Raw genomic sequence first — 25,675 nt, 5'->3', positions numbered from 1 at the left:
CTAGAGAATAAAAACAATTTGCCAGTAATGTGAAAAAACCTACAGCACCTGGTGTTCCCATGTGGTCTCCCACCCAAGTACTAACCAGGCCCAACACTGCTTAGCTTCCAAGATCAGACGAGATTGGGCCTATCCAATGTGGTATGGCTGTAGGTGAGTTAAAGCCACTTTTTTGCCCTCTTCTACTTCTATCACCAGGTAAGCTAATACAAAAGTTTCCTAACTGTATTGGCTTACTGAAAAAAATCATGTGTTGGTAATGTAAAAAGACCTACAGGACATGATATTAGCAGGGGGTCTTAAATTAAACTACAAAAGAGGCTCAACACTGTTTAGCTGCCAAAAGCAGTTGGAATTGAGCCTAAACAGTGTGGTAAGTCTTTAGGTGATGGCTATTGTGTCTGTTTGACCTCTTCCAAATGTCTGTGCTGGCAATAAAAAGAAAAAGTTTCCAATATAAATAGCTAGAGAATAAAAACAATTTGCCAGTAATGTGAAAAAACCTACAGCACCTGGTGTTCCCATGTGGTCTCCCACCCAAGTACTAACCAGGCCCAACACTGCTTAGCTTCCAAGATCAGACGAGATTGGGCCTATCCAATGTGGTATGGCTGTAGGTGAGTTAAAGGCACTTTTTTGCCCTCTTCTACTTCTATCACTAGGTAAGCTAATACAAAAGTTTCCTAACTGTATTGGCTTACTGAAAAAAATCATGTGTTGGTAATGTAAAAAGACCTACAGGACATGATATTAGCAGGGGGTCTTAAATTAAACTACAAAAGAGGCTCAACACTGTTTAGCTGCCAAAAGCAGTTGGAATTGAGCCTAAACAGTGTGGTAAGTCTTTAGGTGATGGCTATTGTGTCTGTTTGACCTCTTCCAAATGTCTGTGCTGGCAATAAAAAGAAAAAGTTTCCAATATAAATAGCTAGAGAATAAAAACAATTTGCCTGTAATGTAAAAAAAAACCTACAGCACCTGGTGTTCCCATGTGGTCTCCCACCCAAGTACTAACCAGGCCCAACACTGCTTAGCTTCCAAGATCAGACGAGATTGGGCCTATCCAATGTGGTATGGCTGTAGCTGAGTTAAAGGCACTTTTTTGCCCTCTTCTACTTCTATCACCAGGTAAGCTAATACAAAAGTTTCCTAACTGTATTGGCTTACTGAAAAAAATCATGTGTTGAAAATGTAAAAAGACCTACAGGACATGATATTAGCAGGGGGTCTTAAATTAAACTACTAAAGAGGCTCAACACTGTTTAGCTGCCAAAAGCAGTTGGAATTGAGCCTAAACAGTGTGGTAAGTCTTTAGGTGATGGCTATTGTGTCTGTTTGACCTCTTCCAAATGTCTGTGCTGGCAATAAAAAGAAAAAGTTTCCAATATAAATAGCTAGAGAATAAAAACAATTTGCCAGTAATGTGAAAAAAACTACAGCACCTGGTGTTCCCATGTGGTCTCCCACCCAAGTACTAACCAGGCCCAACACTGCTTAGCTTCCAAGATCAGACGAGATTGGGCCTATCCAATGTGGTATGGCTGCAGGTGAGATACAGGCACTTTTTTGCCCTCTTCTACTTGTATCACCAGGTAAGCTAATACAAAAGTTTCCTAACTGTATTGGCTTACTGAAAAAAATCATGTGTTGGTAATGTAAAAAGACCTACAGGACATGATATTAGCAGGGGGTCTTAAATTAAACTACAAAAGAGGCTCAACACTGTTTAGCTGCCAAAAGCAGTTGTAATTGAGCCTAAACAGTGTGGTAAGTCTTTAGGTGATGGCTATTGTGTCTGTTTGACCTCTTCCAAATGTCTGTGCTGGCAATAAAAAGAAAAAGTTTCCAATTTAAATAGCTAGAGAATAAAAACAATTTGCCAGTAACGTGAAAAAACCTACAGCACCTGGTGTCCCCAGGTGGTCTCCCACCCAAGTACTAACCAGGCCCAACACTGCTTAGCTTTCAAGATCAGACGAGATTGGGCCTATCCAATGTGGTATGGCTGTAGGTGAGATACAGGCACTTTTTTGCCATCTTCTACTTCTATCACCAGGTAAGCTAATAAAAAAGTTTCCTAACTGTATTGGCTTACTGAAAAAAATCATGTGTTGGTAATGTAAAAAGACCTACTGGACATGATATTAGCAGGGGGTCTTAAATGAAACTACAAAAGAGGCTCAACACTGTTTAGCTGCCAAAAGCAGTTGGAATTGGGCCTAAACAGTGTGGTAAGTCTTTAGGTGATGGCTATTGTGTCTGTTTGACCTCTTCCAAATGTCTGTGCTGGCAATAAAAAGAAAAAGTTTCCAATTTAAATAGCTAGAGAATAAAAACAATTTGCCAGTAATGTGAAAAAACCTACAGCACCTGGTGTTCCCATGTGGTCTCCCACCCAAGTACTAACCAGGGCCAACACTGCTTAGCTTCCAAGATCAGACGAGATTGGGCCTATCCAATGTGGTATGGCTGTAGGTGAGTTCAAGCCACTTTTTTGCCCTCTTCTACTTCTATCACCAGGTAAGCTAATACAAAAGTTTCCTAACTGTATTGGCTTACTGAAAAAAATCATGTGTTGGTAATGTAAAAGACCTACAGGACATGATATTAGCAGGGGGTCTTAAATTAAACTACAAAAGAGGCTCAACACTGTTTAGCTGCCAAAAGCAGTTGGAATTGAGCCTAAACAGTGTGGTAAGTCTTTAGGTGATGGCTATTGTGTCTGTTTGACCTCTTCCAAATGTCTGTGCTGGCAATAAAAAGAAAAAGTTTCCAATATAAATAGCTAGAGAATAAAAACAATTTGCCAGTAATGTGAAAAAACCTACAGCACCTAGTGCTCCCATGTGGTCTCCCACCCAAGTACTAACCAGGCCCAACACTGCTTAGCTTCCAATATCAGACGAGATTGGGCCTATCCAATGTGGTATGGCTGTAGGAGAGTTAAAGGCACTTTTTTGCCCTCTTCTACTTCTATCACCAGGTAAGCTAATACAAAAGTTTCCTAACTGTATTGGCTTACTGAAAAAAATCATGTGTTGGTAATGTAAAAAGACCTACAGGACATGATATTAGCAGGGGGTCTTAAATTAAACTACAAAAGAGGCTCAACACTGTTTAGCTGCCAAAAGCAGTTGGAATTGAGCCTAAACAGTGTGGTAAGTCTTTAGGTGATGGCTATTGTGTCTGTTTGACCTCTTCCAAATGTCTGTGCTGGCAATAAAAAGAAAAAGTTTCCAATATAAATAGCTAGAGAATAAAAACAATTTGCCTGTAATGTGAAAAAAACCTACAGCACCTGGTGTTCCCATGTGGTCTCCAACCCAAGTACTAACCAGGCCCAACACTGCTTAGCTTCCAAGATCAGACGAGATTGGGCCTATCCAATGTGGTATGGCTGTAGGTGAAATACAGGCACTTTTTTGCCCTCTTCTACTTCTATCACTAGGTAAGCTAATGCAAAAGTTTCCTAACTGTATTGGCTTACTGAAAAAAATCATGTGTTGGTAATGTAAAAAGACCTACAGGACATGATATTAGCAGGGGGTCTTAAATTAAACTACTAAAGAGGCTCAACACTGTTTAGCTGCCAAAAGCAGTTGGAATTAAGCCTAAACAGTGTGGTAAGTCTTTAGGTGATGGCTATTGTATCTGTTTGACCTCTTCCAAATGTCTGTACTGGCAATAAAAAGAAAAAGTTTCCAATTTAAATAGCTAGAGAATAAAAACAATTTGCCTGTAATGTGAAAAAACCTACAGCACCTGGTGTTCCCATGTGGTCTCCCACCCAAGTACTAACCAGGCCCAACACTGCTTAGCTTCCAAGATCAGACGAGATTGGGCCTATCCAATGTGGTATGGCTGTAGCTGAGATACCGTCACTTTTTTGCCCTCTTCTACTTCTATCACCAAGTAAGCTAATAAAAAAGTTTCCTAACTGTATTGGCTTACTGAAAAAAATCATGTGTTGGTAATGTAAAAAGACCTACAGGACATGATATTAGCAGGGGGTCTTAAATTAAACTACTAAAGAGGCTCAACACTGTTTAGCTGCCAAAAGCAGTTGGAATTGGGCCTAAACAGTGTGGTAAGTCTTTAGGTGATGGCTATTGTGTCTGTTTGACCTCTTCCAAATGTCTGTGCTGGCAATAAAAAGAAAATGTTTCCAATTTAAATAGCTAGAGAATAAAAACAATTTGCCAGTAATGTGAAAAAACCTACAGCACCTGGTGTTCCCATGTGGTCTCCCACCCAAGTACTAACCAGGCCCAACACTGCTTAGCTTCCAAGATCAGACGAGATTGGGCCTGTCCAATGTGGTATGGCTGTAGGTGAGTTAAAATCACTTTTTTGCCCTCTTCTACTTCTATCACCAGGTAAGCTAATACAAAAGTTTCCTAACTGTATTGGCTTACTGAAAAAAATCATATGTTGGTAATGTAAAAAGACCTACAGGACATGATATTAGCAGGGGGTCTTAAATTAAACTACAAAAGAGGCTCAACACTGTTTAGCTGCCAAAAGCAGTTGGAATTGAGCCTAAACAGTGTGGTAAGTCTTTAGGTGATGGCTATTGTGTCTGTTTGACCTCTTCCAAATGTCTGTGCTGGCAATAAAAAGAAAATGTTTTCAATATAAATAGCTAGAGAATAAAAACCATTTGCCAGTAATGTGAAAAAACCTACAGCACCTGGTGTTCCCATGTGGTCTCCCACCCAAGTACTAACCAGGCCCAACACTGCTTAGCTTCCAAGATCAGACGAGATTGGGCCTATCCAATGTGGTATGGCTGTAGGTGAGTTAAAGGCACTTTTTTGCCCTCTTCTACTTCTATCACCAGGTAAGCTAATACAAAAGTTTCCTAACTGTATTGGCTTAATGAAAAAAATCATGTGTTGGTAATGTAAAAAGACCTACAGGACATGATATTAGCAGGGGGTCTTAAATTAAACTACAAAAGAGGCTCAACACTGTTTAGCTGCCAAAAGCAGTTGGAATTGAGCCTAAACAGTGTGGTAAGTCTTTAGGTGATGGCTATTGTGTCTGTTTGACCTCTTCCAAATGTCTGTGCTGGCAATAAAAAGAAAAAGTTTCCAATATAAATAGCTAGAGAATAAAAACAATTTGCCAGTAATGTGAAAAAACCTACAGCACCTGGTGTTCCCAGGTGGTCTCCCACCCAAGTACTAACCAGGCCCAACACTGCTTAGCTTCCAAGATCAGACGAGATTGGGCCTATCCAATGTGGTATGGCTGCAGGTGAGATACAGGCACTTTTTTGCCCTCTTCTACTTCTATCACCAGGTAAGCTAATACAAAAGTTTCCTAACTGCATTGGCTTACTGAAAAAAATCATGTGTTGGTAATGTAAAAAGACCTACAGGACATGATATTAGCAGGGGGTCTTAAATTAAACTACAAAAGAGGCTCAACACTGTTTAGCTGCCAAAAGCAGTTGGAATTGAGCCTAAACAGTGTGGTAAGTCTTTAGGTGATGGCTATTGTGTCTGTTTGACCTCTTCCAAATGTCCGTGCTGGCAATAAAAAGAAAAAGTTTCCAATTTAAATAGCTAGAGAATAAAAACAATTTGCCAGTAATGTGAAAAAACCTACAGCACCTGGTGTTCCCATGTGGTCTCCCACCCAAGTACTAACCAGGCCCAACACTGCTTAGCTTCCAAGATCAGGCCTATCCAATGTGGTATGGCTGTAGGTGAGTTAAAGCCACTTTTTTGCCCTCTTCTACTTCTATCACCAGGTAAGCTAATACAAAAGTTTCCTAACTGTATTGGCTTACTGAAAAAAATCATGTGTTGGTAATGTAAAAAGACCTACAGGACATGATATTAGCAGGGGGTCTTAAATTAAACTACAAAAGAGGCTCAACACTGTTTAGCTGCCAAAAGCAGTTGGAATTGAGCCTAAACAGTGTGGTAAGTCTTTAGGTGATGGCTATTGTGTCTGTTTGACCTCTTCCAAATGTCTGTGCTGGCAATAAAAAGAAAAAGTTTCCAATATAAATAGCTAGAGAATAAAAACAATTTGCCAGTAATGTGAAAAAACCTACAGCACCTGGTGTTCCCATGTGGTCTCCCACCCAAGTACTAACCAGGCCCAACACTGCTTAGCTTCCAAGATCAGACGAGATTGGGCCTATCCAATGTGGTATGGCTGTAGGTGAGTTAAAGGCACTTTTTTGCCCTCTTCTACTTCTATCACTAGGTAAGCTAATACAAAAGTTTCCTAACTGTATTGGCTTACTGAAAAAAATCATGTGTTGGTAATGTAAAAAGACCTACAGGACATGATATTAGCAGGGGGTCTTAAATTAAACTACAAAAGAGGCTCAACACTGTTTAGCTGCCAAAAGCAGTTGGAATTGAGCCTAAACAGTGTGGTAAGTCTTTAGGTGATGGCTATTGTGTCTGTTTGACCTCTTCCAAATGTCTGTGCTGGCAATAAAAAGAAAAAGTTTCCAATATAAATAGCTAGAGAATAAAAACAATTTGCCTGTAATGTAAAAAAAAACCTACAGCACCTGGTGTTCCCATGTGGTCTCCCACCCAAGTACTAACCAGGCCCAACACTGCTTAGCTTCCAAGATCAGACGAGATTGGGCCTATCCAATGTGGTATGGCTGTAGCTGAGTTAAAGGCACTTTTTTGCCCTCTTCTACTTCTATCACCAGGTAAGCTAATACAAAAGTTTCCTAACTGTATTGGCTTACTGAAAAAAATCATGTGTTGAAAATGTAAAAAGACCTACAGGACATGATATTAGCAGGGGGTCTTAAATTAAACTACTAAAGAGGCTCAACACTGTTTAGCTGCCAAAAGCAGTTGGAATTGAGCCTAAACAGTGTGGTAAGTCTTTAGGTGATGGCTATTGTGTCTGTTTGACCTCTTCCAAATGTCTGTGCTGGCAATAAAAAGAAAAAGTTTCCAATATAAATAGCTAGAGAATAAAAACAATTTGCCAGTAATGTGAAAAAACCTACAGCACCTGGTGTTCCCATGTGGTCTCCCACCCAAGTACTAACCAGGCCCAACACTGCTTAGCTTCCAAGATCAGACGAGATTGGGCCTATCCAATGTGGTATGGCTGCAGGTGAGATACAGGCACTTTTTTGCCCTCTTCTACTTGTATCACCAGGTAAGCTAATACAAAAGTTTCCTAACTGTATTGGCTTACTGAAAAAAATCATGTGTTGGTAATGTAAAAAGACCTACAGGACATGATATTAGCAGGGGGTCTTAAATTAAACTACAAAAGAGGCTCAACACTGTTTAGCTGCCAAAAGCAGTTGTAATTGAGCCTAAACAGTGTGGTAAGTCTTTAGGTGATGGCTATTGTGTCTGTTTGACCTCTTCCAAATGTCTGTGCTGGCAATAAAAAGAAAAAGTTTCCAATTTAAATAGCTAGAGAATAAAAACAATTTGCCAGTAACGTGAAAAAACCTACAGCACCTGGTGTCCCCAGGTGGTCTCCCACCCAAGTACTAACCAGGCCCAACACTGCTTAGCTTTCAAGATCAGACGAGATTGGGCCTATCCAATGTGGTATGGCTGTAGGTGAGATACAGGCACTTTTTTGCCATCTTCTACTTCTATCACCAGGTAAGCTAATAAAAAAGTTTCCTAACTGTATTGGCTTACTGAAAAAAATCATGTGTTGGTAATGTAAAAAGACCTACTGGACATGATATTAGCAGGGGGTCTTAAATGAAACTACAAAAGAGGCTCAACACTGTTTAGCTGCCAAAAGCAGTTGGAATTGGGCCTAAACAGTGTGGTAAGTCTTTAGGTGATGGCTATTGTGTCTGTTTGACCTCTTCCAAATGTCTGTGCTGGCAATAAAAAGAAAAAGTTTCCAATTTAAATAGCTAGAGAATAAAAACAATTTGCCAGTAATGTGAAAAAACCTACAGCACCTGGTGTTCCCATGTGGTCTCCCACCCAAGTACTAACCAGGGCCAACACTGCTTAGCTTCCAAGATCAGACGAGATTGGGCCTATCCAATGTGGTATGGCTGTAGGTGAGTTCAAGCCACTTTTTTGCCCTCTTCTACTTCTATCACCAGGTAAGCTAATACAAAAGTTTCCTAACTGTATTGGCTTACTGAAAAAAATCATGTGTTGGTAATGTAAAAGACCTACAGGACATGATATTAGCAGGGGGTCTTAAATTAAACTACAAAAGAGGCTCAACACTGTTTAGCTGCCAAAAGCAGTTGGAATTGAGCCTAAACAGTGTGGTAAGTATTTAGGTGATGGCTATTGTGTCTGTTTGACCTCTTCCAAATGTCTGTGCTGGCAATAAAAAGAAAAAGTTTCCAATATAAATAGCTAGAGAATAAAATCAATTTGCCAGTAATGTGAAAAAACCTACAGCACCTAGTGCTCCCATGTGGTCTCCCACCCAAGTACTAACCAGGCCCAACACTGCTTAGCTTCCAATATCAGACGAGATTGGGCCTATCCAATGTGGTATGGCTGTAGGAGAGTTAAAGGCACTTTTTTGCCCTCTTCTACTTCTATCACCAGGTAAGCTAATACAAAAGTTTCCTAACTGTATTGGCTTACTGAAAAAAATCATGTGTTGGTAATGTAAAAAGACCTACAGGACATGATATTAGCAGGGGGTCTTAAATTAAACTACAAAAGAGGCTCAACACTGTTTAGCTGCCAAAAGCAGTTGGAATTGAGCCTAAACAGTGTGGTAAGTCTTTAGGTGATGGCTATTGTGTCTGTTTGACCTCTTCCAAATGTCTGTGCTGGCAATAAAAAGAAAAAGTTTCCAATATAAATAGCTAGAGAATAAAAACAATTTACCTGTAATGTGAAAAAAACCTACAGCACCTGGTGTTCCCATGTGGTCTCCAACCCAAGTACTAACCAGGCCCAACACTGCTTAGCTTCCAAGATCAGACGAGATTGGGCCTATCCAATGTGGTATGGCTGTAGGTGAAATACAGGCACTTTTTTGCCCTCTTCTACTTCTATCACTAGGTAAGCTAATGCAAAAGTTTCCTAACTGTATTGGCTTACTGAAAAAAATCATGTGTTGGTAATGTAAAAAGACCTACAGGACATGATATTAGCAGGGGGTCTTAAATTAAACTACTAAAGAGGCTCAACACTGTTTAGCTGCCAAAAGCAGTTGGAATTAAGCCTAAACAGTGTGGTAAGTCTTTAGGTGATGGCTATTGTATCTGTTTGACCTCTTCCAAATGTCTGTACTGGCAATAAAAAGAAAAAGTTTCCAATTTAAATAGCTAGAGAATAAAAACAATTTGCCTGTAATGTGAAAAAACCTACAGCACCTGGTGTTCCCATGTGGTCTCCCACCCAAGTACTAACCAGGCCCAACACTGCTTAGCTTCCAAGATCAGACGAGATTGGGCCTATCCAATGTGGTATGGCTGTAGCTGAGATACCGTCACTTTTTTGCCCTCTTCTACTTCTATCACCAAGTAAGCTAATAAAAAAGTTTCCTAACTGTATTGGCTTACTGAAAAAAATCATGTGTTGGTAATGTAAAAAGACCTACAGGACATGATATTAGCAGGGGGTCTTAAATTAAACTACTAAAGAGGCTCAACACTGTTTAGCTGCCAAAAGCAGTTGGAATTGGGCCTAAACAGTGTGGTAAGTCTTTAGGTGATGGCTATTGTGTCTGTTTGACCTCTTCCAAATGTCTGTGCTGGCAATAAAAAGAAAATGTTTCCAATTTAAATAGCTAGAGAATAAAAACAATTTGCCAGTAATGTGAAAAAACCTACAGCACCTGGTGTTCCCATGTGGTCTCCCACCCAAGTACTAACCAGGCCCAACACTGCTTAGCTTCCAAGATCAGACGAGATTGGGCCTATCCAATGTGGTATGGCTGTATGTGAGTTAAAGGCACTTTTTTGCCCTCTTCTACTTCTATCACCAGGTAAGCTAATACAAAAGTTTCCTAACTGTATTGGCTTACTGAAAAAAATCATGTGTTGGTAATGTAAAAAGACCTACAGGACATGATATTAGCAGGGGGTCTTAAATTAAACTACAAAAGAGGCTCAACACTGTTTAGCTGCCAAAAGCAGTTGGAATTGAGCCTAAACAGTGTGGTAAGTCTTTAGGTGATGGCTATTGTGTCTGTTTGACCTCTTCCAAATGTCTGTGCTGGCAATAAAAAGAAAAAGTTTCCAATATAAATAGCTAGAGAATAAAAACAATTTGCCTGTAATGTGAAAAAACCTACAGCACCTGGTGTTCCCATGTGGTCTCCAACCCAAGTACTAACCAGGCCCAACACTGCTTAGCTTCCAAGATCAGACGAGATTGGGCCTATCCAATGTGGTATGGCTGTAGGTGAAATACAGGCACTTTTTTGCCCTCTTCTACTTCTATCACTAGGTAAGCTAATGCAAAAGTTTCCTAACTGTATTGGCTTACTGAAAAAAATCATGTGTTGGTAATGTAAAAAGACCTACAGGACATGATATTAGCAGGGGGTCTTAAATTAAACTACTAAAGAGGCTCAACACTGTTTAGCTGCCAAAAGCAGTTGGAATTAAGCCTAAACAGTGTGGTAAGTCTTTAGGTGATGGCTATTGTATCTGTTTGACCTCTTCCAAATGTCTGTACTGGCAATAAAAAGAAAAAGTTTCCAATTTAAATAGCTAGAGAATAAAAACAATTTGCCTGTAATGTGAAAAAACCTACAGCACCTGGTGTTCCCATGTGGTCTCCCACCCAAGTACTAACCAGGCCCAACACTGCTTAGCTTCCAAGATCAGACGAGATTGGGCCTATCCAATGTGGTATGGCTGTATGTGAGTTAAAGGCACTTTTTTGCCCTCTTCTACTTCTATCACCAGGTAAGCTAATACAAAAGTTTCCTAACTGTATTGGCTTACTGAAAAAAATCATGTGTTGGTAATGTAAAAAGACCTACAGGACATGATATTAGCAGGGGGTCTTAAATTAAACTACTAAAGAGGCTCAACACTGTTTAGCTGCCAAAAGCAGTTGGAATTGGGCCTAAACAGTGTGGTAAGTCTTTAGGTGATGGCTATTGTGTCTGTTTGACCTCTTCCAAATGTCTGTGCTGGCAATAAAAAGAAAATGTTTCCAATTTAAATAGCTAGAGAATAAAAACAATTTGCCAGTAATGTGAAAAAACCTACAGCACCTGGTGTTCCCATGTGGTCTCCCACCCAAGTACTAACCAGGCCCAACACTGCTTAGCTTCCAAGATCAGACGAGATTGGGCCTGTCCAATGTGGTATGGCTGTAGGTGAGTTGAAGTCACTTTTTTGCCCTCTTCTACTTCTATCACCAGGTAAGCTAATACAAAAGTTTCCTAACTGTATTGGCTTACTGAAAAAAATCATATGTTGGTAATGTAAAAAGACCTACAGGACATGATATTAGCAGGGGGTCTTAAATTAAACTACAAAAGAGGCTCAACACTGTTTAGCTGCCAAAAGCAGTTGGAATTGAGCCTAAACAGTGTGGTAAGTCTTTAGGTGATGGCTATTGTGTCTGTTTGACCTCTTCCAAATGTCTGTGCTGGCAATAAAAAGAAAATGTTTTCAATTTAAATAGCTAGAGAATAAAAACAATTTGCCAGTAATGTGAAAAAACCTACAGCACCTGGTGTTCCCATGTGGTCTCCCACCCAAGTACTAACCAGGCCCAACACTGCTTAGCTTCCAAGATCAGACGAGATTGGGCCTATCCAATGTGGTATGGCTGTATGTGAGTTAAAGGCACTTTTTTGCCCTCTTCTACTTCTATCACCAGGTAAGCTAATACAAAAGTTTCCTAACTGTATTGGCTTACTGAAAAAAATCATGTGTTGGTAATGTAAAAAGACCTACAGGACATGATATTAGCAGGGGGTCTTAAATTAAACTACAAAAGAGGCTCAACACTGTTTAGCTGCCAAAAGCAGTTGGAATTGAGCCTAAACAGTGTGGTAAGTCTTTAGGTGATGGCTATTGTGTCTGTTTGACCTCTTCCAAATGTCTGTGCTGGCAATAAAAAGAAAAAGATTCCAATATAAATATCTAGAGAATAAAAACAATTTGCCAGTAATGTGAAAAAACCTACAGCACCTGGTGTTCCCATGTGGTCTCCCACCCAAGTACTAACCAGGCCCAACACTGCTTAGCTTCCAAGATCAGACGAGATTGGGCCTATCCAATGTGGTATGGCTGTAGGTGAGATACAGGCACTTTTTTGCCCTCTTCTACTTCTATCACCAGGTAAGCTAATAAAAAAGTTTCTTAACTGTATTGGCTTACTGAAAAAAATCATGTGTTGGTAATGTAAAAAGACCTACAGGACATGATATTAGCAGGGGGTCTTAAATTAAACTACTAAAGAGGCTCAACACTGTTTAGCTGCCAAAAGCAGTTGGAATTGAGCCTAAACAGTGTGGTAAGTCTTTAGGTGATGGCTATTGTGTCTGTTTGACCTCTTCCAAATGTCTGTGCTGGCAATAAAAAGAAAAAGTTTCCAATATAAATAGCTAGAGAATAAAAACAATTTGCCAGTAATGTGAAAAAACCTACAGCACCTGGTGTTCCCATGTGGTCTCCCACCCAAGTACTAACCAGGCCCAACACTGCTTAGCTTCCAAGATCAGACGAGATTGGGCCTATCCAATGTGGTATGGCTGTAGGTGAGTTAAAGTCACTTTTTTGCCCTCTTCTACTTCTATCATCAGGTAAGCTAATACAAAAGTTTCCTAACTGTATTGGCTTAATGAAAAAAATCATGTGTTGGTAATGTAAAAAGACCTACAGGACATGATATTAGCAGGGGGTCTTAAATTAAACTACAAAAGAGGCTCAACACTGTTTAGCTGCCAAAAGCAGTTGGAATTGAGCCTAAACAGTGTGGTAAGTCTTTAGGTGATGGCTATTGTGTCTGTTTGACCTCTTCCAAATGTCTGTGCTGGCAATAAAAAGAAAAAGTTTCCAATTTAAATAGCTAGAGAATAAAAACAATTTGCCAGTAATGTGAAAAAACCTACAGCACCTGGTGTTCCCATGTGGTCTCCCACCCAAGTACTAACCAGGCCCAACACTGCTTAGCTTCCAAGATCAGACGAGATTGGGCCTATCCAATGTGGTATGGCTGTAGGTGAGTTAAAGCCACTTTTTTGCCCTCTTCTACTTCTATCACCAGGTAAGCTAATACAAAAGTTTCCTAACTGTATTGGCTTACTGAAAAAAATCATGTGTTGGTAATGTAAAAAGACCTACAGGACATGATATTAGCAGGGGGTCTTAAATTAAACTACAAAAGAGGCTCAACACTGTTTAGCTGCCAAAAGCAGTTGGAATTGAGCCTAAACAGTGTGGTAAGTCTTTAGGTGATGGCTATTGTGTCTGTTTGACCTCTTCCAAATGTCTGTGCTGGCAATAAAAAGAAAAAGTTTCCAATATAAATAGCTAGAGAATAAAAACAATTTGCCAGTAATGTGAAAAAACCTACAGCACCTGGTGTTCCCATGTGGTCTCCCACCCAAGTACTAACCAGGCCCAACACTGCTTAGCTTCCAAGATCAGACGAGATTGGGCCTATCCAATGTGGTATGGCTGTAGGTGAGTTAAAGGCACTTTTTTGCCCTCTTCTACTTCTATCACTAGGTAAGCTAATACAAAAGTTTCCTAACTGTATTGGCTTACTGAAAAAAATCATGTGTTGGTAATGTAAAAAGACCTACAGGACATGATATTAGCAGGGGGTCTTAAATTAAACTACAAAAGAGGCTCAACACTGTTTAGCTGCCAAAAGCAGTTGGAATTGAGCCTAAACAGTGTGGTAAGTCTTTAGGTGATGGCTATTGTGTCTGTTTGACCTCTTCCAAATGTCTGTGCTGGCAATAAAAAGAAAAAGTTTCCAATATAAATAGCTAGAGAATAAAAACAATTTGCCTGTAATGTAAAAAAAAAACTACAGCACCTGGTGTTCCCATGTGGTCTCCCACCCAAGTACTAACCAGGCCCAACACTGCTTAGCTTCCAAGATCAGACGAGATTGGGCCTATCCAATGTGGTATGGCTGTAGCTGAGTTAAAGGCACTTTTTTGCCCTCTTCTACTTCTATCACCAGGTAAGCTAATACAAAAGTTTCCTAACTGTATTGGCTTACTGAAAAAAATCATGTGTTGAAAATGTAAAAAGACCTACAGGACATGATATTAGCAGGGGGTCTTAAATTAAACTACTAAAGAGGCTCAACACTGTTTAGCTGCCAAAAGCAGTTGGAATTGAGCCTAAACAGTGTGGTAAGTCTTTAGGTGATGGCTATTGTGTCTGTTTGACCTCTTCCAAATGTCTGTGCTGGCAATAAAAAGAAAAAGTTTCCAATATAAATAGCTAGAGAATAAAAACAATTTGCCAGTAATGTGAAAAAACCTACAGCACCTGGTGTTCCCATGTGGTCTCCCACCCAAGTACTAACCAGGCCCAACACTGCTTAGCTTCCAAGATCAGACGAGATTGGGCCTATCCAATGTGGTATGGCTGCAGGTGAGATACAGGCACTTTTTTGCCCTCTTCTACTTGTATCACCAGGTAAGCTAATACAAAAGTTTCCTAACTGTATTGGTTAACTGAAAAAAATCATGTGTTGGTAATGTAAAAAGACCTACAGGACATGATATTAGCAGGGGGTCTTAAATTAAACTACAAAAGAGGCTCAACACTGTTTAGCTGCCAAAAGCAGTTGTAATTGAGCCTAAACAGTGTGGTAAGTCTTTAGGTGATGGCTATTGTGTCTGTTTGACCTCTTCCAAATGTCTGTGCTGGCAATAAAAAGAAAAAGTTTCCAATTTAAATAGCTAGAGAATAAAATCAATTTGCCAGTAACGTGAAAAAACCTACAGCACCTGGTGTCCCCAGGTGGTCTCCCACCCAAGTACTAACCAGGCCCAACACTGCTTAGCTTTCAAGATCAGACGAGATTGGGCCTATCCAATGTGGTATGGCTGTAGGTGAGATACAGGCACTTTTTTGCCATCTTCTACTTCTATCACCAGGTAAGCTAATAAAAAAGTTTCCTAACTGTATTGGCTTACTGAAAAAAATCATGTGTTGGTAATGTAAAAAGACCTACTGGACATGATATTAGCAGGGGGTCTTAAATGAAACTACAAAAGAGGCTCAACACTGTTTAGCTGCCAAAAGCAGTTGGAATTGGGCCTAAACAGTGTGGTAAGTCTTTAGGTGATGGCTATTGTGTCTGTTTGACCTCTTCCAAATGTCTGTGCTGGCAATAAAAAGAAAAAGTTTCCAATTTAAATAGCTAGAGAATAAAAACAATTTGCCAGTAATGTGAAAAAACCTACAGCACCTGGTGTTCCCATGTGGTCTCCCACCCAAGTACTAACCAGGGCCAACACTGCTTAGCTTCCAAGATCAGACGAGATTGGGCCTATCCAATGTGGTATGGCTGTAGGTGAGTTCAAGCCACTTTTTTGCCCTCTTCTACTTCTATCACCAGGTAAGCTAATACAAAAGTTTCCTAACTGTATTGGCTTACTGAAAAAAATCATGTGTTGGTAATGTAAAAGACCTACAGGACATGATATTAGCAGGGGGTCTTAAATTAAACTACAAAAGAGGCTCAACACTGTTTAGCTGCCAAAAGCAGTTGGAATTGAGCCTAAACAGTGTGGTAAGTCTTTAGGTGATGGCTATTGTGTCTGTTTGACCTCTTCCAAATGTCTGTGCTGGCAATAAAAAGAAAAAGTTTCCAATATAAATAGCTAGAGAATAAAAACAATTTGCCAGTAATGTGAAAAAACCTACAGCACCTGGTGTTCCCATGTGGTCTCCCACCCAAGTACTAACCAGGCCCAACACTGCTTAGCTTCCAATATCAGACGAGATTGGGCCTATCCAATGTGGTATGGCTGTAGGAGAGTTAAAGCCACTTTTTTGCCCTCTTCTACTTCTATCACCAGGTAAGCTAATACAAAAGTTTCCTAACTGTATTGGCTTACTGAAAAAAATCATGTGTTGGTAATGTAAAAAGACCTACAGGACATGATATTAGCAGGGGGTCTTAAATTAAACTACAAAAGAGGCTCAACACTGTTTAGCTGCCAAAAGCAGTTGGAATTGAGCCTAAACAGTGTGGTAAGTCTTTAGGTGATGGCTATTGTGTCTGTTTGACCTCTTCCAAATGTCTGTGCTGGCAATAAAAAGAAAAAGTTTCCAATATAAATAGCTAGAGAATAAAAACAATTTGCCTGTAATGTAAAAAAAAACCTACAGCACCTGGTGTTCCCATGTGGTCTCCCACCCAAGTACTAACCAGGCCCAACACTGCTTAGCTTCCAAGATCAGACGAGATTGGGCCTATCCAATGTGGTATGGCTGTAGCTGAGTTAAAGGCACTTTTTTGCCCTCTTCTACTTCTATCACCAGGTAAGCTAATACAAAAGTTTCCTAACTGTATTGGCTTACTGAAAAAAATCATGTGTTGAAAATGTAAAAAGACCTACAGGACATGATATTAGCAGGGGGTCTTAAATTAAACTACTAAAGAGGCTCAACACTGTTTAGCTGCCAAAAGCAGTTGGAATTGAGCCTAAACAGTGTGGTAAGTCTTTAGGTGATGGCTATTGTGTCTGTTTGACCTCTTCCAAATGTCTGTGCTGGCAATAAAAAGAAAAAGTTTCCAATATAAATAGCTAGAGAATAAAAACAATTTGCCAGTAATGTGAAAAAACCTACAGCACCTGGTGTTCCCATGTGGTCTCCCACCCAAGTACTAACCAGGCCCAACACTGCTTAGCTTCCAAGATCAGACGAGATTGGGCCTATCCAATGTGGTATGGCTGCAGGTGAGATACAGGCACTTTTTTGCCCTCTTCTACTTGTATCACCAGGTAAGCTAATACAAAAGTTTCCTAACTGTATTGGCTTACTGAAAAAAATCATGTGTTGGTAATGTAAAAAGACCTACAGGACATGATATTAGCAGGGGGTCTTAAATTAAACTACAAAAGAGGCTCAACACTGTTTAGCTGCCAAAAGCAGTTGTAATTGAGCCTAAACAGTGTGGTAAGTCTTTAGGTGATGGCTATTGTGTCTGTTTGACCTCTTCCAAATGTCTGTGCTGGCAATAAAAAGAAAAAGTTTCCAATTTAAATAGCTAAAGAATAAAAACAATTTGCCAGTAATGTGAAAAAACCTACAGCACCTGGTGTTCCCATGTGGTCTCCCACCCAAGTACTAACCAGGCCCAACACTGCTTAGCTTCCAAGATCAGACGAGATTGGGCCTGTCCAATGTGGTATGGCTGTAGGTGAGTTAAAATCACTTTTTTGCCCTCTTCTACTTCTATCACCAGGTAAGCTAATACAAAAGTTTCCTAACTGTATTGGCTTACTGAAAAAAATCATATGTTGGTAATGTAAAAAGACCTACAGGACATGATATTAGCAGGGGGTCTTAAATTAAACTACAAAAGAGGCTCAACACTGTTTAGCTGCCAAAAGCAGTTGGAATTGAGCCTAAACAGTGTGGTAAGTCTTTAGGTGATGGCTATTGTGTCTGTTTGACCTCTTCCAAATGTCTGTGCTGGCAATAAAAAGAAAATGTTTTCAATTTAAATAGCTAGAGAATAAAAACAATTTGCCAGTAATGTGAAAAAACCTACAGCACCTGGTGTTCCCATGTGGTCTCCCACCCAAGTACTAACCAGGCCCAACACTGCTTAGCTTCCAAGATCAGACGAGATTGGGCCTATCCAATGTGGTATGGCTGTATGTGAGTTAAAGGCACTTTTTTGCCCTCTTCTACTTCTATCACCAGGTAAGCTAATACAAAAGTTTCCTAACTGTATTGGCTTACTGAAAAAAATCATGTGTTGGTAATGTAAAAAGACCTACAGGACATGATATTAGCAGGGGGTCTTAAATTAAACTACAAAAGAGGCTCAACACTGTTTAGCTGCCAAAAGCAGTTGGAATTGAGCCTAAACAGTGTGGTAAGTCTTTAGGTGATGGCTATTGTGTCTGTTTGACCTCTTCCAAATGTCTGTGCTGGCAATAAAAAGAAAAAGATTCCAATATAAATAGCTAGAGAATAAAAACAATTTGCCAGTAATGTGAAAAAACCTACAGCACCTGGTGTTCCCATGTGGTCTCCCACCCAAGTACTAACCAGGCCCAACACTGCTTAGCTTCCAAGATCAGACGAGATTGGGCCTATCCAATGTGGTATGGCTGCAGGTGAGATACAGGCACTTTTTTCCCTCTTCTACTTGTATCACCAGGTAAGCTAATACAAAAGTTTCCTAACTGTATTGGCTTACTGAAAAAAATCATGTGTTGGTAATGTAAAAAGACCTACAGGACATGATATTAGCAGGGGGTCTTAAATTAAACTACAAAAGAGGCTCAACACTGTTTAGCTGCCAAAAGCAGTTGGAATTGAGCCTAAACAGTGTGGTAAGTCTTTAGGTGATGGCTATTGTGTCTGTTTGACCTCTTCCAAATGTCTGTGCTGGCAATAAAAAGAAAAAGTTTCCAATATAAATAGCTAGAGAATAAAAACAATTTGCCAGTAATGTGAAAAAACCTACAGCACCTGGTGTTCCCATGTGGTCTCCCACCCAAGTACTAACCAGGCCCAACACTGCTTAGCTTCCAAGATCAGACGAGATTGGGCCTATCCAATGTGGTATGGCTGTAGGTGAGTTAAAGCCACTTTTTTGCCCTCTTCTACTTCTATCACCAGGTAAGCTAATACAAAAGTTTCCTAACTGTATTGGCTTACTGAAAAAAATCATGTGTTGGTAATGTAAAAAGACCTACAGGACATGATATTAGCAGGGGGTCTTAAATTAAACTACAAAAGAGGCTCAACACTGTTTAGCTGCCAAAAGCAGTTGGAATTGAGCCTAAACAGTGTGGTAAGTCTTTAGGTGATGGCTATTGTGTCTGTTTGACCTCTTCCAAATGTCTGTGCTGGCAATAAAAAGAAAAAGTTTCCAATATAAATAGCTAGAGAATAAAAACAATTTGCCAGTAATGTGAAAAAACCTACAGCACCTGGTGTTCCCATGTGGTCTCCCACCCAAGTACTAACCAGGCCCAACACTGCTTAGCTTCCAATATCAGACGAGATCGGGCCTATCCAATGTGGTATGGCTGTAGGAGAGTTAAAGGCACTTTTTTGCCCTCTTCTACTTCTATCACCAGGTAAGCTAATACAAAAGTTTCCTAACTGTATTGGCTTACTGAAAAAAATCATGTGTTGGTAATGTAAAAAGACCTACAGGACATGATATTAGCAGGGGGTCTTAAATTAAACTACAAAAGAGGCTCAACACTGTTTAGCTGCCAAAAGCAGTTGGAATTGAGCCTAAACAGTGTGGTAAGTCTTTAGGTGATGGCTATTGTGTCTGTTTGACCTCTTCCAAATGTCTGTGCTGGCAATAAAAAGAAAAAGTTTCCAATATAAATAGCTAGAGAATAAAAACAATTTGCCTGTAATGTGAAAAAAACCTACAGCACCTGGTGTTCCCATGTGGTCTCCAACCCAAGTACTAACCAGGCCCAACACTGCTTAGCTTCCAAGATCAGACGAGATTGGGCCTATCCAATGTGGTATGGCTGTAGGTGAAATACAGGCACTTTTTTGCCCTCTTCTACTTCTATCACTAGGTAAGCTAATGCAAAAGTTTCCTAACTGTATTGGCTTACTGAAAAAAATCATGTGTTGGTAATGTAAAAAGACCTACAGGACATGATATTAGCAGGGGGTCTTAAATTAAACTACTAAAGAGGCTCAACACTGTTTAGCTGCCAAAAGCAGTTGGAATTAAGCCTAAACAGTGTGGTAAGTCTTTAGGTGATGGCTATTGTATCTGTTTGACCTCTTCCAAATGTCTGTGCTGGCAATAAAAAGAAAAAGTTTCCAATATAAATAGCTAGAGAATAAAAACAATTTGCCAGTAATGTGAAAAAACCTACAGCACCTGGTGTTCCCATGTGGTCTCCCACCCAAGTACTAACCAGGCCCAACACTGCTTAGCTTCCAAGATCAGACGAGATTGGGCCTATCCAATGTGGTATGGCTGTAGGTGAGTTAAAGCCACTTTTTTGCCCTCTTCTACTTCTATCACCAGGTAAGCTAATACAAAAGTTTCCTAACTGTATTGGCTTACTGAAAAAAATCATGTGTTGGTAATGTAAAAAGACCTACAGGACATGATATTAGCAGGGGGTCTTAAATTAAACTACAAAAGAGGCTCAACACTGTTTAGCTGCCAAAAGCAGTTGGAATTGAGCCTAAACAGTGTGGTAAGTCTTTATGTGATGGCTATTGTGTCTGTTTGACCTCTTCCAAATGTCTGTGCTGGCAATAAAAAGAAAAAGTTTCCAATATAAATAGCTAGAGAATAAAAACAATTTGCCAGTAATGTGAAAAAACCTACAGCACCTGGTGTTCCCATGTGGTCTCCCACCCAAGTACTAACCAGGCCCAACACTGCTTAGCTTCCAATATCAGACGAGATTGGGCCTATCCAATGTGGTATGGCTGTAGGAGAGTTAAAGGCACTTTTTTGCCCTCTTCTACTTCTATCACCAGGTAAGCTAATACAAAAGTTTCCTAACTGTATTGGCTTACTGAAAAAAATCATGTGTTGGTAATGTAAAAAGACCTACAGGACATGATATTAGCAGGGGGTCTTAAATTAAACTACAAAAGAGGCTCAACACTGTTTAGCTGCCAAAAGCAGTTGGAATTGAGCCTAAACAGTGTGGTAAGTCTTTAGGTGATGGCTATTGTGTCTGTTTGACCTCTTCCAAATGTCTGTGCTGGCAATAAAAAGAAAAAGTTTCCAATGTAAATAGCTAGAGAATAAAAACAATTTGCCTGTAATGTGAAAAAAACCTACAGCACCTGGTGTTCCCATGTGGTCTCCAACCCAAGTACTAACCAGGCCCAACACTGCTTAGCTTCCAAGATCAGACGAGATTGGGCCTATCCAATGTGGTATGGCTGTAGGTGAAATACAGGCACTTTTTTGCCCTCTTCTACTTCTATCACTAGGTAAGCTAATGCAAAAGTTTCCTAACTGTATTGGCTTACTGAAAAAAATCATGTGTTGGTAATGTAAAAAGACCTACAGGACATGATATTAGCAGGGGGTCTTAAATTAAACTACTAAAGAGGCTCAACACTGTTTAGCTGCCAAAAGCAGTTGGAATTAAGCCTAAACAGTGTGGTAAGTCTTTAGGTGATGGCTATTGTATCTGTTTGACCTCTTCCAAATGTCTGTACTGGCAATAAAAAGAAAAAGTTTCCAATTTAAATAGCTAGAGAATAAAAACAATTTGCCTGTAATGTGAAAAAACCTACAGCACCTGGTGTTCCCATGTGGTCTCCCACCCAAGTACTAACCAGGCCCAACACTGCTTAGCTTCCAAGATCAGACGAGATTGGGCCTATCCAATGTGGTATGGCTGTAGCTGAGATACCGTCACTTTTTTGCCCTCTTCTACTTCTATCACCAAGTAAGCTAATAAAAAAGTTTCCTAACTGTATTGGCTTACTGAAAAAAATCATGTGTTGGTAATGTAAAAAGACCTACAGGACATGATATTAGCAGGGGGTCTTAAATTAAACTACTAAAGAGGCTCAACACTGTTTAGCTGCCAAAAGCAGTTGGAATTAAGCCTAAACAGTGTGGTAAGTCTTTAGGTGATGGCTATTGTATCTGTTTGACCTCTTCCAAATGTCTGTACTGGCAATAAAAAGAAAAAGTTTCCAATTTAAATAGCTAGAGAATAAAAACAATTTGCCTGTAATGTGAAAAAACCTACAGCACCTGGTGTTCCCATGTGGTCTCCCACCCAAGTACTAACCAGGCCCAACACTGCTTAGCTTCCAAGATCAGACGAGATTGGCCTATCCAATGTGGTATGGCTGTAGCTGAGATACCGTCACTTTTTTGCCCTCTTCTACTTCTATCACCAAGTAAGCTAATAAAAAAGTTTCCTAACTGTATTGGCTTACTGAAAAAAATCATGTGTTGGTAATGTAAAAAGACCTACAGGACATGATATTAGCAGGGGGTCTTAAATTAAACTACTAAAGAGGCTCAACACTGTTTAGCTGCCAAAAGCAGTTGGAATTGGGCCTAAACAGTGTGGTAAGTCTTTAGGTGATGGCTATTGTGTCTGTTTGACCTCTTCCAAATGTCTGTGCTGGCAATAAAAAGAAAATGTTTCCAATTTAAATAGCTAGAGAATAAAAACAATTTGCCAGTAATGTGAAAAAACCTACAGCACCTGGTGTTCCCATGTGGTCTCCCACCCAAGTACTAACCAGGCCCAACACTGCTTAGCTTCCAAGATCAGACGAGATTGGGCCTGTCCAATGTGGTATGGCTGTAGGTGAGTTGAAGTCACTTTTTTTCTCTCTTCTACTTCTATCACCAGGTAAGCTAATACAAAAGTTTCCTAACTGTATTGGCTTACTGAAAAAAATCATATGTTGGTAATGTAAAAAGACCTACAGGACATGATATTAGCAGGGGGTCTTAAATTAAACTACAAAAGAGGCTCAACACTGTTTAGCTGCCAAAAGCAGTTGGAATTGAGCCTAAACAGTGTGGTAAGTCTTTAGGTGATGGCTATTGTGTCTGTTTGACCTCTTCCAAATGTCTGTGCTGGCAATAAAAAGAAAATGTTTTCAATTTAAATAGCTAGAGAATAAAAACAATTTGCCAGTAATGTGAAAAAACCTACAGCACCTGGTGTTCCCATGTGGTCTCCCACCCAAGTACTAACCAGGCCCAACACTGCTTAGCTTCCAAGATCAGACGAGATTGGGCCTATCCAATGTGGTATGGCTGTATGTGAGTTAAAGGCACTTTTTTGCCCTCTTCTACTTCTATCACCAGGTAAGCTAATACAAAAGTTTCCTAACTGTATTGGCTTACTGAAAAAAATCATGTGTTGGTAATGTAAAAAGACCTACAGGACATGATATTAGCAGGGGGTCTTAAATTAAACTACTAAAGAGGCTCAACACTGTTTAGCTGCCAAAAGCAGTTGGAATTGGGCCTAAACAGTGTGGTAAGTCTTTAGGTGATGGCTATTGTGTCTGTTTGACCTCTTCCAAATGTCTGTGCTGGCAATAAAAAGAAAATGTTTCCAATTTAAATAGCTAGAGAATAAAAACAATTTGCCAGTAATGTGAAAAAACCTACAGCACCTGGTGTTCCCATGTGGTCTCCCACCCAAGTACTAACCAGGCCCAACACTGCTTAGCTTCCAAGATCAGACGAGATTGGGCCTGTCCAATGTGGTATGGCTGTAGGTGAGTTGAAGTCACTTTTTTGCCCTCTTCTACTTCTATCACCAGGTAAGCTAATACAAAAGTTTCCTAACTGTATTGGCTTACTGAAAAAAATCATATGTTGGTAATGTAAAAAGACCTACAGGACATGATATTAGCAGGGGGTCTTAAATTAAACTACAAAAGAGGCTCAACACTGTTTAGCTGCCAAAAGCAGTTGGAATTGAGCCTAAACAGTGTGGTAAGTCTTTAGGTGATGGCTATTGTGTCTGTTTGACCTCTTCCAAATGTCTGTGCTGGCAATAAAAAGAAAATGTTTTCAATTTAAATAGCTAGAGAATAAAAACAATTTGCCAGTAATGTGAAAAAACCTACAGCACCTGGTGTTCCCATGTGGTCTCCCACCCAAGTACTAACCAGGCCCAACACTGCTTAGCTTCCAAGATCAGACGAGATTGGGCCTATCCAATGTGGTATGGCTGTATGTGAGTTAAAGGCACTTTTTTGCCCTCTTCTACTTGTATCACCAGGTAAGCTAATACAAAAGTTTCCTAACTGTATTGGCTTACTGAAAAAAATCATGTGTTGGTAATGTAAAAAGACCTACAGGACATGATATTAGCAGGGGGTCTTAAATTAAACTACAAAAGAGGCTCAACACTGTTTAGCTGCCAAAAGCAGTTGGAATTGAGCCTAAACAGTGTGGTAAGTCTTTAGGTGATGGCTATTGTGTCTGTTTGACCTCTTCCAAATGTCTGTGCTGGCAATAAAAAGAAAAAGATTCCAATATAAATAGCTAGAGAATAAAAACAATTTGCCAGTAATGTGAAAAAACCTACAGCACCTGGTGTTCCCATGTGGTCTCCCACCCAAGTACTAACCAGGCCCAACACTGCTTAGCTTCCAAGATCAGACGAGATTGGGCCTATCCAATGTGGTATGGCTGCAGGTGAGATACAGGCACTTTTTTCCCTCTTCTACTCGTATCACCAGGTAAGCTAATACAAAAGTTTCCTAACTGTATTGGCTTACTGAAAAAAATCATGTGTTGGTAATGTAAAAAGACCTACAGGACATGATATTAGCAGGGGGTCTTAAATTAAACTACAAAAGAGGCTCAACACTGTTTAGCTGCCAAAAGCAGTTGGAATTGAGCCTAAACAGTGTGGTAAGTCTTTAGGTGATGGCTATTGTGTCTGTTTGACCTCTTCCAAATGTCTGTGCTGGCAATAAAAAGAAAAAGTTTCCAATATAAATAGCTAGAGAATAAAAACAATTTGCCAGTAATGTGAAAAAACCTACAGCACCTGGTGTTCCCATGTGGTCTCCCACCCAAGTACTAACCAGGCCCAACACTGCTTAGCTTCCAAGATCAGACGAGATTGGGCCTATCCAATGTGGTATGGCTGTAGGTGAGTTAAAGTCACTTTTTTGCCCTCTTCTACTTCTATCACCAGGTAAGCTAATACAAAAGTTTCCTAACTGTATTGGCTTAATGAAAAAAATCATGTGTTGGTAATGTAAAAAGACCTACAGGACATGATATTAGCAGGGGGTCTTAAATTAAACTACAAAAGAGGCTCAACACTGTTTAGCTGCCAAAAGCAGTTGGAATTGAGCCTAAACAGTGTGGTAAGTCTTTAGGTGATGGCTATTGTGTCTGTTTGACCTCTTCCAAATGTCTGTGCTGGCAATAAAAAGAAAAAGTTTCCAATTTAAATAGCTAGAGAATAAAAACAATTTGCCAGTAATGTGAAAAAACCTACAGCACCTGGTGTTCCCATGTGGTCTCCCACCCAAGTACTAACCAGGCCCAACACTGCTTAGCTTCCAAGATCAGACGAGATTGGGCCTATCCAATGTGGTATGGCTGTAGGTGAGTTAAAGGCACTTTTTTGCCCTCTTCTACTTCTATCACTAGGTAAGCTAATACAAAAGTTTCCTAACTGTATTGGCTTACTGAAAAAAATCATGTGTTGGTAATGTAAAAAGACCTACAGGACATGATATTAGCAGGGGGTCTTAAATTAAACTACAAAAGAGGCTCAACACTGTTTAGCTGCCAAAAGCAGTTGGAATTGAGCCTAAACAGTGTGGTAAGTCTTTAGGTGATGGCTATTGTGTCTGTTTGACCTCTTCCAAATGTCTGTGCTGGCAATAAAAAGAAAAAGTTTCCAATATAAATAGCTAGAGAATAAAAACAATTTGCCTGTAATGTAAAAAAAAAACTACAGCACCTGGTGTTCCCATGTGGTCTCCCACCCAAGTACTAACCAGGCCCAACACTGCTTAGCTTCCAAGATCAGACGAGATTGGGCCTATCCAATGTGGTATGGCTGTAGCTGA

The 25,675-nt window shown here is 39.9% G+C and overlaps 52 non-coding genes and 4 pseudogenes across 52 annotated transcripts; all 56 read right to left on the bottom strand.

Annotated features, from left to right (window-relative positions):
* Nucleotides 1-36: 36 nt before the first annotated feature.
* LOC146010304 (5S ribosomal RNA) lies at nt 37-155 on the bottom strand. Its single transcript, XR_014444818.1, has one exon. It is a non-coding gene; the product is annotated as a 5S ribosomal RNA (ribosomal RNA).
* A 345-nt stretch (nt 156-500) lies between these two features.
* Nucleotides 501-619, bottom strand: LOC146010291 (5S ribosomal RNA). The gene has a single exon (XR_014444806.1). It is a non-coding gene; the product is annotated as a 5S ribosomal RNA (ribosomal RNA).
* Nucleotides 620-966: 347 nt separating this feature from the next.
* On the bottom strand, nt 967-1,085 carry LOC146015578 (5S ribosomal RNA). The gene has a single exon (XR_014448496.1). It is a non-coding gene; the product is annotated as a 5S ribosomal RNA (ribosomal RNA).
* A 345-nt stretch (nt 1,086-1,430) lies between these two features.
* LOC146016020 (5S ribosomal RNA) lies at nt 1,431-1,549 on the bottom strand. The gene has a single exon (XR_014448923.1). It is a non-coding gene; the product is annotated as a 5S ribosomal RNA (ribosomal RNA).
* A 345-nt stretch (nt 1,550-1,894) lies between these two features.
* LOC146017306 (5S ribosomal RNA) lies at nt 1,895-2,013 on the bottom strand. The gene has a single exon (XR_014450184.1). It is a non-coding gene; the product is annotated as a 5S ribosomal RNA (ribosomal RNA).
* A 345-nt stretch (nt 2,014-2,358) lies between these two features.
* LOC146016286 (5S ribosomal RNA) lies at nt 2,359-2,477 on the bottom strand. Its single transcript, XR_014449182.1, has one exon. It is a non-coding gene; the product is annotated as a 5S ribosomal RNA (ribosomal RNA).
* Nucleotides 2,478-2,821: 344 nt separating this feature from the next.
* LOC146010977 (5S ribosomal RNA) lies at nt 2,822-2,940 on the bottom strand (annotated as a pseudogene).
* Nucleotides 2,941-3,286: 346 nt separating this feature from the next.
* On the bottom strand, nt 3,287-3,405 carry LOC146016898 (5S ribosomal RNA). Its single transcript, XR_014449778.1, has one exon. It is a non-coding gene; the product is annotated as a 5S ribosomal RNA (ribosomal RNA).
* Nucleotides 3,406-3,750: 345 nt separating this feature from the next.
* LOC146015576 (5S ribosomal RNA) lies at nt 3,751-3,869 on the bottom strand. The gene has a single exon (XR_014448494.1). It is a non-coding gene; the product is annotated as a 5S ribosomal RNA (ribosomal RNA).
* A 345-nt stretch (nt 3,870-4,214) lies between these two features.
* On the bottom strand, nt 4,215-4,333 carry LOC146013973 (5S ribosomal RNA). The gene has a single exon (XR_014446934.1). It is a non-coding gene; the product is annotated as a 5S ribosomal RNA (ribosomal RNA).
* Nucleotides 4,334-4,678: 345 nt separating this feature from the next.
* On the bottom strand, nt 4,679-4,797 carry LOC146010280 (5S ribosomal RNA). Its single transcript, XR_014444795.1, has one exon. It is a non-coding gene; the product is annotated as a 5S ribosomal RNA (ribosomal RNA).
* A 345-nt stretch (nt 4,798-5,142) lies between these two features.
* LOC146014182 (5S ribosomal RNA) lies at nt 5,143-5,261 on the bottom strand. The gene has a single exon (XR_014447135.1). It is a non-coding gene; the product is annotated as a 5S ribosomal RNA (ribosomal RNA).
* A 345-nt stretch (nt 5,262-5,606) lies between these two features.
* On the bottom strand, nt 5,607-5,715 carry LOC146011492 (5S ribosomal RNA; annotated as a pseudogene).
* Nucleotides 5,716-6,060: 345 nt separating this feature from the next.
* Nucleotides 6,061-6,179, bottom strand: LOC146010269 (5S ribosomal RNA). Its single transcript, XR_014444784.1, has one exon. It is a non-coding gene; the product is annotated as a 5S ribosomal RNA (ribosomal RNA).
* A 347-nt stretch (nt 6,180-6,526) lies between these two features.
* Nucleotides 6,527-6,645, bottom strand: LOC146015575 (5S ribosomal RNA). Its single transcript, XR_014448493.1, has one exon. It is a non-coding gene; the product is annotated as a 5S ribosomal RNA (ribosomal RNA).
* Nucleotides 6,646-6,990: 345 nt separating this feature from the next.
* On the bottom strand, nt 6,991-7,109 carry LOC146014520 (5S ribosomal RNA). Its single transcript, XR_014447472.1, has one exon. It is a non-coding gene; the product is annotated as a 5S ribosomal RNA (ribosomal RNA).
* Nucleotides 7,110-7,454: 345 nt separating this feature from the next.
* Nucleotides 7,455-7,573, bottom strand: LOC146017305 (5S ribosomal RNA). Its single transcript, XR_014450183.1, has one exon. It is a non-coding gene; the product is annotated as a 5S ribosomal RNA (ribosomal RNA).
* A 345-nt stretch (nt 7,574-7,918) lies between these two features.
* Nucleotides 7,919-8,037, bottom strand: LOC146016285 (5S ribosomal RNA). The gene has a single exon (XR_014449181.1). It is a non-coding gene; the product is annotated as a 5S ribosomal RNA (ribosomal RNA).
* A 344-nt stretch (nt 8,038-8,381) lies between these two features.
* LOC146010976 (5S ribosomal RNA) lies at nt 8,382-8,500 on the bottom strand (annotated as a pseudogene).
* A 346-nt stretch (nt 8,501-8,846) lies between these two features.
* LOC146016897 (5S ribosomal RNA) lies at nt 8,847-8,965 on the bottom strand. Its single transcript, XR_014449777.1, has one exon. It is a non-coding gene; the product is annotated as a 5S ribosomal RNA (ribosomal RNA).
* Nucleotides 8,966-9,310: 345 nt separating this feature from the next.
* On the bottom strand, nt 9,311-9,429 carry LOC146015574 (5S ribosomal RNA). The gene has a single exon (XR_014448492.1). It is a non-coding gene; the product is annotated as a 5S ribosomal RNA (ribosomal RNA).
* Nucleotides 9,430-9,774: 345 nt separating this feature from the next.
* Nucleotides 9,775-9,893, bottom strand: LOC146015488 (5S ribosomal RNA). Its single transcript, XR_014448408.1, has one exon. It is a non-coding gene; the product is annotated as a 5S ribosomal RNA (ribosomal RNA).
* Nucleotides 9,894-10,238: 345 nt separating this feature from the next.
* LOC146016896 (5S ribosomal RNA) lies at nt 10,239-10,357 on the bottom strand. The gene has a single exon (XR_014449776.1). It is a non-coding gene; the product is annotated as a 5S ribosomal RNA (ribosomal RNA).
* Nucleotides 10,358-10,702: 345 nt separating this feature from the next.
* On the bottom strand, nt 10,703-10,821 carry LOC146015487 (5S ribosomal RNA). The gene has a single exon (XR_014448407.1). It is a non-coding gene; the product is annotated as a 5S ribosomal RNA (ribosomal RNA).
* A 345-nt stretch (nt 10,822-11,166) lies between these two features.
* On the bottom strand, nt 11,167-11,285 carry LOC146013972 (5S ribosomal RNA). Its single transcript, XR_014446933.1, has one exon. It is a non-coding gene; the product is annotated as a 5S ribosomal RNA (ribosomal RNA).
* Nucleotides 11,286-11,630: 345 nt separating this feature from the next.
* LOC146015486 (5S ribosomal RNA) lies at nt 11,631-11,749 on the bottom strand. The gene has a single exon (XR_014448406.1). It is a non-coding gene; the product is annotated as a 5S ribosomal RNA (ribosomal RNA).
* A 345-nt stretch (nt 11,750-12,094) lies between these two features.
* Nucleotides 12,095-12,213, bottom strand: LOC146010258 (5S ribosomal RNA). Its single transcript, XR_014444773.1, has one exon. It is a non-coding gene; the product is annotated as a 5S ribosomal RNA (ribosomal RNA).
* Nucleotides 12,214-12,558: 345 nt separating this feature from the next.
* Nucleotides 12,559-12,677, bottom strand: LOC146010246 (5S ribosomal RNA). The gene has a single exon (XR_014444762.1). It is a non-coding gene; the product is annotated as a 5S ribosomal RNA (ribosomal RNA).
* Nucleotides 12,678-13,022: 345 nt separating this feature from the next.
* Nucleotides 13,023-13,141, bottom strand: LOC146017644 (5S ribosomal RNA). The gene has a single exon (XR_014450510.1). It is a non-coding gene; the product is annotated as a 5S ribosomal RNA (ribosomal RNA).
* A 345-nt stretch (nt 13,142-13,486) lies between these two features.
* Nucleotides 13,487-13,605, bottom strand: LOC146017632 (5S ribosomal RNA). Its single transcript, XR_014450499.1, has one exon. It is a non-coding gene; the product is annotated as a 5S ribosomal RNA (ribosomal RNA).
* Nucleotides 13,606-13,952: 347 nt separating this feature from the next.
* LOC146014224 (5S ribosomal RNA) lies at nt 13,953-14,071 on the bottom strand. Its single transcript, XR_014447175.1, has one exon. It is a non-coding gene; the product is annotated as a 5S ribosomal RNA (ribosomal RNA).
* Nucleotides 14,072-14,416: 345 nt separating this feature from the next.
* Nucleotides 14,417-14,535, bottom strand: LOC146014519 (5S ribosomal RNA). Its single transcript, XR_014447471.1, has one exon. It is a non-coding gene; the product is annotated as a 5S ribosomal RNA (ribosomal RNA).
* A 345-nt stretch (nt 14,536-14,880) lies between these two features.
* LOC146017304 (5S ribosomal RNA) lies at nt 14,881-14,999 on the bottom strand. The gene has a single exon (XR_014450182.1). It is a non-coding gene; the product is annotated as a 5S ribosomal RNA (ribosomal RNA).
* Nucleotides 15,000-15,344: 345 nt separating this feature from the next.
* On the bottom strand, nt 15,345-15,463 carry LOC146016284 (5S ribosomal RNA). Its single transcript, XR_014449180.1, has one exon. It is a non-coding gene; the product is annotated as a 5S ribosomal RNA (ribosomal RNA).
* Nucleotides 15,464-15,807: 344 nt separating this feature from the next.
* LOC146017064 (5S ribosomal RNA) lies at nt 15,808-15,926 on the bottom strand. The gene has a single exon (XR_014449938.1). It is a non-coding gene; the product is annotated as a 5S ribosomal RNA (ribosomal RNA).
* Nucleotides 15,927-16,273: 347 nt separating this feature from the next.
* Nucleotides 16,274-16,392, bottom strand: LOC146015573 (5S ribosomal RNA). Its single transcript, XR_014448491.1, has one exon. It is a non-coding gene; the product is annotated as a 5S ribosomal RNA (ribosomal RNA).
* Nucleotides 16,393-16,737: 345 nt separating this feature from the next.
* On the bottom strand, nt 16,738-16,856 carry LOC146014518 (5S ribosomal RNA). Its single transcript, XR_014447470.1, has one exon. It is a non-coding gene; the product is annotated as a 5S ribosomal RNA (ribosomal RNA).
* Nucleotides 16,857-17,201: 345 nt separating this feature from the next.
* On the bottom strand, nt 17,202-17,320 carry LOC146013971 (5S ribosomal RNA). Its single transcript, XR_014446932.1, has one exon. It is a non-coding gene; the product is annotated as a 5S ribosomal RNA (ribosomal RNA).
* Nucleotides 17,321-17,665: 345 nt separating this feature from the next.
* LOC146015485 (5S ribosomal RNA) lies at nt 17,666-17,784 on the bottom strand. Its single transcript, XR_014448405.1, has one exon. It is a non-coding gene; the product is annotated as a 5S ribosomal RNA (ribosomal RNA).
* A 345-nt stretch (nt 17,785-18,129) lies between these two features.
* LOC146014517 (5S ribosomal RNA) lies at nt 18,130-18,248 on the bottom strand. The gene has a single exon (XR_014447469.1). It is a non-coding gene; the product is annotated as a 5S ribosomal RNA (ribosomal RNA).
* A 344-nt stretch (nt 18,249-18,592) lies between these two features.
* Nucleotides 18,593-18,711, bottom strand: LOC146017621 (5S ribosomal RNA). The gene has a single exon (XR_014450486.1). It is a non-coding gene; the product is annotated as a 5S ribosomal RNA (ribosomal RNA).
* A 345-nt stretch (nt 18,712-19,056) lies between these two features.
* LOC146017508 (5S ribosomal RNA) lies at nt 19,057-19,175 on the bottom strand. The gene has a single exon (XR_014450377.1). It is a non-coding gene; the product is annotated as a 5S ribosomal RNA (ribosomal RNA).
* A 346-nt stretch (nt 19,176-19,521) lies between these two features.
* Nucleotides 19,522-19,640, bottom strand: LOC146016894 (5S ribosomal RNA). The gene has a single exon (XR_014449774.1). It is a non-coding gene; the product is annotated as a 5S ribosomal RNA (ribosomal RNA).
* A 345-nt stretch (nt 19,641-19,985) lies between these two features.
* LOC146017609 (5S ribosomal RNA) lies at nt 19,986-20,104 on the bottom strand. Its single transcript, XR_014450475.1, has one exon. It is a non-coding gene; the product is annotated as a 5S ribosomal RNA (ribosomal RNA).
* Nucleotides 20,105-20,449: 345 nt separating this feature from the next.
* Nucleotides 20,450-20,568, bottom strand: LOC146017063 (5S ribosomal RNA). The gene has a single exon (XR_014449937.1). It is a non-coding gene; the product is annotated as a 5S ribosomal RNA (ribosomal RNA).
* Nucleotides 20,569-20,914: 346 nt separating this feature from the next.
* LOC146016893 (5S ribosomal RNA) lies at nt 20,915-21,033 on the bottom strand. The gene has a single exon (XR_014449773.1). It is a non-coding gene; the product is annotated as a 5S ribosomal RNA (ribosomal RNA).
* Nucleotides 21,034-21,378: 345 nt separating this feature from the next.
* On the bottom strand, nt 21,379-21,497 carry LOC146015572 (5S ribosomal RNA). Its single transcript, XR_014448489.1, has one exon. It is a non-coding gene; the product is annotated as a 5S ribosomal RNA (ribosomal RNA).
* A 345-nt stretch (nt 21,498-21,842) lies between these two features.
* Nucleotides 21,843-21,960, bottom strand: LOC146010927 (5S ribosomal RNA; annotated as a pseudogene).
* A 345-nt stretch (nt 21,961-22,305) lies between these two features.
* LOC146013969 (5S ribosomal RNA) lies at nt 22,306-22,424 on the bottom strand. Its single transcript, XR_014446930.1, has one exon. It is a non-coding gene; the product is annotated as a 5S ribosomal RNA (ribosomal RNA).
* A 345-nt stretch (nt 22,425-22,769) lies between these two features.
* LOC146015482 (5S ribosomal RNA) lies at nt 22,770-22,888 on the bottom strand. The gene has a single exon (XR_014448403.1). It is a non-coding gene; the product is annotated as a 5S ribosomal RNA (ribosomal RNA).
* A 345-nt stretch (nt 22,889-23,233) lies between these two features.
* On the bottom strand, nt 23,234-23,352 carry LOC146013968 (5S ribosomal RNA). The gene has a single exon (XR_014446929.1). It is a non-coding gene; the product is annotated as a 5S ribosomal RNA (ribosomal RNA).
* A 345-nt stretch (nt 23,353-23,697) lies between these two features.
* LOC146015481 (5S ribosomal RNA) lies at nt 23,698-23,816 on the bottom strand. Its single transcript, XR_014448402.1, has one exon. It is a non-coding gene; the product is annotated as a 5S ribosomal RNA (ribosomal RNA).
* Nucleotides 23,817-24,161: 345 nt separating this feature from the next.
* Nucleotides 24,162-24,280, bottom strand: LOC146014516 (5S ribosomal RNA). The gene has a single exon (XR_014447468.1). It is a non-coding gene; the product is annotated as a 5S ribosomal RNA (ribosomal RNA).
* A 344-nt stretch (nt 24,281-24,624) lies between these two features.
* Nucleotides 24,625-24,743, bottom strand: LOC146017597 (5S ribosomal RNA). Its single transcript, XR_014450464.1, has one exon. It is a non-coding gene; the product is annotated as a 5S ribosomal RNA (ribosomal RNA).
* Nucleotides 24,744-25,088: 345 nt separating this feature from the next.
* Nucleotides 25,089-25,207, bottom strand: LOC146017585 (5S ribosomal RNA). Its single transcript, XR_014450452.1, has one exon. It is a non-coding gene; the product is annotated as a 5S ribosomal RNA (ribosomal RNA).
* Nucleotides 25,208-25,554: 347 nt separating this feature from the next.
* LOC146014223 (5S ribosomal RNA) lies at nt 25,555-25,673 on the bottom strand. Its single transcript, XR_014447174.1, has one exon. It is a non-coding gene; the product is annotated as a 5S ribosomal RNA (ribosomal RNA).
* Nucleotides 25,674-25,675: the final 2 nt, after the last annotated feature.

This window comes from Crinia signifera, chromosome 6 (genome assembly GCF_055691185.1).
Source record: "Crinia signifera chromosome 6, ASM5569118v1, whole genome shotgun sequence".
Classification (NCBI taxonomy): Eukaryota; Metazoa; Chordata; class Amphibia; order Anura; family Myobatrachidae; genus Crinia; species Crinia signifera.
Note: the sequence above shows the minus strand (reverse complement) of the source record. Positions and strands in the feature narration are given on the sequence as shown.